General features: G+C 37.4%; 1 long non-coding RNA gene and 2 pseudogenes across 1 annotated transcript; 1 reads left to right on the top strand and 2 right to left on the bottom strand.

Annotated features, from left to right (window-relative positions):
- On the bottom strand, window positions 1-1,293 carry LOC110226640 (annotated as a pseudogene).
- Window positions 1,294-2,200: 907 nt separating this feature from the next.
- LOC9299091 lies at window positions 2,201-2,691 on the bottom strand. Its single transcript, XR_002330585.1, has 2 exons — window positions 2,582-2,691; window positions 2,201-2,465 (listed from the first exon to the last, which is right to left on the bottom strand). It is a non-coding gene; the product is annotated as an uncharacterized LOC9299091 (long non-coding RNA).
- Window positions 2,692-4,798: 2,107 nt separating this feature from the next.
- LOC9299097 lies at window positions 4,799-6,289 on the top strand (annotated as a pseudogene).
- Window positions 6,290-7,224: the final 935 nt, after the last annotated feature.

Raw genomic sequence — 7,224 nt, 5'->3', positions numbered from 1 at the left:
TTAGACAATTGATATTACAATAGCATATACAAAGTTATTACAAAACTTCATAAAACAATCTATTACATAAGCAAAATTATGTGGCGCCACATACTGAAGATGGTGAAAAAAAAAATGAATTTGACGATGCTTCCTTTCGATAAGCCTTCCTCGCTAACATGTTTAAAAACATGTTATGTTCCTTCTTCATAAGCTATCTTACTCGAATGTTATATGTATGCCATATTGACATTCTTTGTTTAAACTCCACATCACATACCAAAAGCATGTTGCTCCTGGAATAAGTTTTGAAACCCGGACAATCCGATACCAATTATTCTGTATCGGTGTCATAGTGCGCATTATAAAGTATAGCTTTGTGCCGGTGTATTCCAATCGTATCATACATCTCAAACCAAAGACGTCGTTGGTGAGCTCTTCACGACAAGTATCTCCGATGAGATTCCGGGATTCCATATGCGTCGAGGGGCGCAAATTTGCATTAAACCCCCATTGGTAACTATTGCTAACAGACCCGACATATCCGGAAAAACACCGTAAATGAACCATATCATCATCACACGGACAATTACGCCTATGTGAAGAAGAAAGAAGACCCTGAGAACGAGAATCGAAGTGACATCGGCTATCGATGTGAGGACAAAACCTTTTCAAGAAGGAGAGAGTGATGTAGTCCTAGAAATATCCATGACTCATCAAGGATTGGTTCAAGGAAAATCAAGATCAAATTATAAAGAAGTTTCTAGAAGACAATCAATTCATGGCTATATCAAGAAAGTGTCTAGATACAAAGAACCAATCTCCATCAACGTTGATTGATAAAATCTCTCAAATTTATTCTTGATTGATTCATGTAATTAATTTGATTTATTTTGTACTTATGTTATTGATTTGTAAATTGAGCCTATATAAGCTCATGTTTCCCTTCATTGTAAATATATAGATTTTTGGAAAAAAAATAAAGAGAGAGCTTCTCACTTTTAAAGCTTAGGCTTTTGTTTTACTTGTTTTTTTTCTATTGTGTGTGATTCCTTTAGAAAACAAGTGAAATCTTTATCTTTGTGTGCGATTCATTTAGATATTGATTTGTGTTCTTATCACAAAGTCATTCCGCAACTTTGTGTGGCGAACTTCGATTCATCCAACTATCCATCTCTATCTCTATCGAATCTGTTGAGAATGACTTTAGTCCAGCGACAGTTTCACCATCTATTCACTTCTATCTTCATCTTCCCTTCCATTCGAATCTGTTGAGAGTGACCTTAGTCCAGCAACAGCTTCTCCATCAATCATCACGCTCGTTCTTATATCACAGACCCAACCATGGATTTGTTAAAAAAGACATCATCATTTCAGATCACCATGTCCTACGCTACCAGACACACCTATCGGCGAAAACCCATCTCTTACTTTACCACACGAAATCAAAGTATGTTTACCTTACACAACTACAACATATAAAATCAAAGATTTGAAGGATAGTGTTAATAAAAATATATATATATAAATAAATTGAAGATAGAAAAGATATGGCGACAAAAACAGCGATTTGGTTACGGTTTATTTATCGATCTTTTTTTCATCTTTTTCGTAACGTTTTCTTTCAAATTTACCGATAAAATAGATCAAATTTTTCAATGTTAAATCTTCTATCCTGATGTGATGTTTCTGTGGCGGTTAAAGAGATCTTCCCTCTATATCATCGCAGATCCGGAAGTCTCTTTCCTTCACAATTAGTTCAAACAATTCTTCTTGCTTTACTCTACCCTTTTAGATTCTACTCAACCCTTTTCAAAATGGCTGATAACTTGCGAATGGTTGTTCAAGACACCAATCATGGGCTGATGATGCACCGACTACTCTTCCTGTGGCAATTATGGCCCAAGAATCGGCGGAGAATCAGTTCATTCTGTTGGGATTACCGGTGATGCCAAGGAGACAAAATTTGTGTTCGATTGTTGCTTCCATGACACGAGTTTGGGGTCAACCGGAACTGATTCATGGATGAATTTTCCAAGGAAACCAATTACAATTCATCTTTCCCTCTCAAGAATCGTTAGAGATGGTTATTCGACGAGGTCCATGAGTTTTCAATGATTGTGTGCTGATACTCCAACGATAACTTAGTTCGTGGAAAACAGCAATTTATAACTCAATGAGGTGACACTAAAGTGGATAAAATGCAGACTGAAACAAAGCCTTAGGAAAAAAAATCAATAACATACTGATAAGAAATCTTAAATGAGTCAAATAACTGTAAAAGAGAAGAAGTCTAGTAGTAGCAAACTAGTTCATGCAGTTTTTCAACTGAGACAAGTCAGGCAAAAGGAGGGTCACAGCAAAACGAAATCAAAGAGACGAAAACCTTGGGCTGCCATTTCCTTCTCGACCTTAACCTGCATCTCACGTAGAGCAGCAGCTTCGTCCTCCATCTCCTTCAATCGTTTCTTCATCTCATCCAACTCCTAGTATCGATTACAACACCAATCAAACATATATACACATGATGACAAAATCAATCGAGCGTCAATCACATTAAGATGAACGAAACAGTAAGAGAGAAAGAGAGAGAGTAGCAGACCTTAACCGCATCATCATCGGCGGCAGCCATATCCAAATCGGGATTGAGAGCCTCCATATCTCCATCCATCTCTCCGACGTCTGGAATTTCTCAACCGTTTGCTTTGTTTTCTTCAGAGAAGAAAGAGAGAAAAAAACGAAAAATAAATTTCTAAAACTACACCAAGTAGACGTCTCTTAAGATGATTTTGTTCCTTACCTAAGAAACGTTCCTTAGTATAAATCAAGCTTTTGCATTTAATTTAATTCATTATTGTGGCTAAGATTTGGCCAGAGCCGGCGCAAGGAACAAGCTACTGAAGCATGTGCTTGTGGCCCCAAAATATATAGTTCTTAATCGGCCCCATATACCTAAAAGTCTCTTTAGTCTAATGGTTTAAGGGTAAGGAAATATTACAAGTATCTCAAGTTCGATTCCTCCGTGTAACACATTTTACTTGTTTTGATTTTTTATCATTTGTTTACAAGATAGTTCGGCCCAAACATAAAATTGGGCTTGTGGCCCCAGTTTTCCTTGCGCCGGCTCTGGATTTGGCTAAGAAACGCCAATAATCATGCTCTAAGTCGAAAGAAGGGAGAAGCTGAGTCGGCAAAGAGAATAAGACATAAAATATCATTGTTTTGTCTACATAGTAAATAAATAATTAAGCCACGGATTAGACATACTTTACCTAATCTCTTTTGTATAATTAATTAAGAGCATTTTTGTAATTCTAAAGTTAAGAGGGAAAAAAGAAAGAAATGAAACTCAGGTAAACACATTTCAGCTTATTATTTATATAGATTAAAAAACAAAATGTAAATGTCAAATCTAGTTTTGGCAGACCAGATCTAAACCGTTCATTAATAAACACTGAGATCCAACGACTGATAGCATGACACAGATCTAAACCTAGTAGCGTATAAGTCGCTGATATGAAAGGCAACACTTTCTTTTTTAACCTTCATTTGGGCACAAAAAAAAACTAACCATTTTCTTATCTTGTTTCTCTCGAAAAACCCTTCTGTTTCAACAACGAAGATAAGAAAAGGTCTTCCATGGAGGAGGAAGACGAAACCATGGAGAAGGAAGGCGAACCCATGAACGAGGTAGACGACATCGAAGGAGGTAAGCTCTCTCTTTCTATCACTTCTTGATCGATAAAAATTTTTTTTGTAAATTTTTTAATTTTTGTCATTTATAGTGATAGTTTATTTATCGTTTTTTTTTTCAGAGTGGTGTAAACCCAAAAACACGATTCGTCGGACTATGGATAAAACAAGGACTGTGGATACAACAAAAACAGTGAAGGTGTTTTTGGACCTCGATACTACAGAAGTACCGGAAGATGATGAGCAAGTAAAAACCCTAAAAGATCAAATTGAAAAAGCCTTACAGACACGTGACCAGACCTTAACTGTTGGTGAAATTTGTTGTTTTGGACTTGACGAACCACCAAATAAAGTGCGTGCTCCTTTTTTGCACAGACTTGGGTACAAGGTCACTTTGAATCCGAGAAGAGTTGAATATTATAAAAAGAAGATTGGTTGCCGTAAGTGTCATTCATACTGATTATAATCTATTTTATTTCTTTCTAATTAATGATTATTTGTCTTTTTTTTTATTTATACATTTTTTTAATTACTAATATATTTATTTTGTTGAAAAGTCATCCCCTGTGCATATTGATAAAATGATGTTCATGTGTGAAAACGTTCTCATTTTTATTATTGAACATTGGAACTATTGTTTATACAAGTTGTGAGTGTAAGTGTAAATGTGAGTGTGATTGTAAATTATGCAAATAGTAAATAAAATGTGCCTACAACTTGCAAACTTTTTATATCAAAAACATTATATTGTTTAGTATCAATTGAAAGTTTGAGACTGTTATTGTATAGATGCATTAAATAGAAATGTAATGAAGCATTCTCTAAGTTGGATTGCAAAATGCAAGCTTGTTGAACCAATACATGTAAAATGCGACATGTTGGAAGACTTTTCAAGCATTTGATAAAGTAATGTTAAAGAAAATGTCAAGTCACTTAATTCCGCCAGTAATGTTCCAAACAATTCCAGTGGCTCTCTCAATCCCAATATCTAACAAAGGTGATTGGATTGCATTTAGCGCAGCATCTCTTGCCCGACTCTTTCCTGCATGATTACAAGTAGCATGAAAGAATCAGCACGTTGCAAACAAAACAAAACTCTCCTCGGATTTCCTCGAGAACAATCTCCCAAACACTCCAATTTCCTCGAGAACAATCTCCCTCACCACCAAACCCTAACTCCACAAACTCTCCTCGGATTCCTCCGTTCGAAGCTCCGTCACCAGCCGCTCTACGCTCATTATGTCTTGGCCGTCTTCAATTGGGCAGCTACGCTCATGATCACGATTCTTTCCTCTGGATGTCGAGACCACTCGCCGCCAGGCACCGGTTTGACGATCTTTATCTTCTTCTCCCCATGTCCTTGTTCCTCAGGTATCTTCTCTTGTCCACAGCTCGAACCTATTTTCCGATCTGCCATTGATGCGTATTGTTAGCGTTTGATACCAAATGTTGGAGTTGTGAATGGATGTGTGAAATCTGGAGATATGGATAAGGCTTTAAGGTTTTACCAGAGGATGGGGAAAGAAAGGGCAAAGCCAGATGTATGCACGTTTAACACCCTCATCAATGGCTACTGCAGGAGCTTTAAGTTTGATTTGGCATTGGATTTGTTCAGGGAGATGAAGGAGCAAGGCTGTGAACCAAATCTGGTTAGCTTCAACACTCTGATTAGAGAGCAGGGGTAAAATCGAGGAAGCCACTTGCAAGATTTCTGGTTGATGGGTTCTGTAGAGAAGGTCAGGTTGACGATGCTCGTGGATTGGTGATTGTTTACCGAGTGAGTTTGAGTATGGTAGTTTTTTAGTTGAAAAACTCTGCGGAGAAAACAAGGCAGATCGAGAAATGGAGATGGTGGAGGAGCTGTGGAAGAAAGGCCAAACCCCATGTTTCATTGCTTGTACTACACTCGTCCAAGGGTTGAGGAAATCAGAAAGAGTAGAGAAAGCATCAGGCTTTATGGAGAAGATGATGAATGCAGGAATCCTTCGCGATACTAGTGTGACATTTAACTTGCTTCTCCGGACCGGGATCTCTGCAATTCTGATCATTCTACTGATGCAAACAGCTTGAGACTTTTGGCATGTAGCAAAGGATTTGAAACCGATGAGACAACATACCATGTTTTTGGTTTCGGGATTCACAAAAGAAGGGAGAAGAAAGGAAAGAGAAGTTATAGTGAACGAGATGTGGGATAAAGATGTGCTGCCTGATATCTTTACATATAATAGATTGATGGATAGCTTGTCCTGCATTGGAAAATTCTGCATTGAAGCGAGTCCGGATGTGTGTTTGATCTGTGTAAACTAGACACAAGCTATATCTATGCATCAACAGGTTTTATTTTGAAGATATGAAATGGAAAACAAGTTGGAGCTGTGCAGCAGAAAACCACAAAATCCAAAAGTAAAATCTGACATTAAAAAACGAGCTAAGAATGAAGCCATGTTGTTGTTGCTCGTCCAGAGCTTGTGAACACTATAAATTTACGTTTCATATTTGACATTGAGATTTTTGTTGGTTGTTCGTGTGCTGATTCTGAAGACAATTCTGACATTGAGATTCCGGAACTGAAGTCGGGCTCATTGAAAGTGAATCAAGAGATATAAGCATTTTTTTTCGGTTGTGTGTTGTTGTTATATGTGTCATGGCTTGATCTTTTTGCCTTGCTCATCAGACACACAAATCAACAAGGGGGAGCTTCACGGAGAGATTTTTATAGGAAAAATTCAAATTCAAAGTGAAGAAAGGGATTTTTGTTCTTTGATCATGTGGCGACCAATGGTTTTATTTGTTGGAAAGAAAGATGGAGTCTCTAAGATGTCACTGAGGAGTTATGAAATTTTCGTTTTTGTGCTAAAGTTTCAAAGATGATGTTCCTCATCCGGTGTGCCTACTTTCTTCTTCGTTTTCTCTGGCTACCGACCTCTGATTTTGCCTCTGAAAGAATGTTTTGTAAACTTGAAAGCGGCGACATCTTTCCAAGGACATAGAGATCACCTTCTGGTGCCTTGTCGTTTGACGCAACAGTTGATCTCAAAGGTTGGCAGCTCGTAGCGTTGTATCATTCCGGATCTGTTTTGGGAAATTAGCCATAACTCTCAAACCATAAACCCAAATCTTGATATCTTTAGGGATTGGGTAATCGTCGACATCCCAGAAGACGCATGTGTAAGAAGCTTCACGCAACAACAACAAAAAGAGAGAGAATTACGAAAACGGAAAAAGGCTTAAACAAATTGAGATAGAATAAAATTCAATATACATGAGATGAGAGATCGATTAGATTGCATAACTGAGATGGATCTATGCAAAGTTAACTGATTACTGAAAAACGCATAAGCAAACTGCGAAACCGAGGGAAGTAGATTGCGATAGAATCGGATTCTATAAAATTCAATATAGATAAAGAGATCGATTACAATTGCATAAATATATTCAATATAAATGACACAGATCTGCTAAGTTAACTGATGATTACAGATAGATAAAGAACTTTGCATGGTTTCGACGTAGAGTTGCCAGAGAATTGAGACTTTTCTATTCGATCGGGGA

The sequence above is a fragment of the Arabidopsis lyrata genome, assembly GCF_000004255.2.
Source record: "Arabidopsis lyrata subsp. lyrata unplaced genomic scaffold ARALYscaffold_53, whole genome shotgun sequence".
In the NCBI taxonomy this organism is placed as follows: Eukaryota; Viridiplantae; Streptophyta; class Magnoliopsida; order Brassicales; family Brassicaceae; genus Arabidopsis; species Arabidopsis lyrata.
This window is presented reverse-complemented; position numbering and strand designations above follow the sequence as displayed.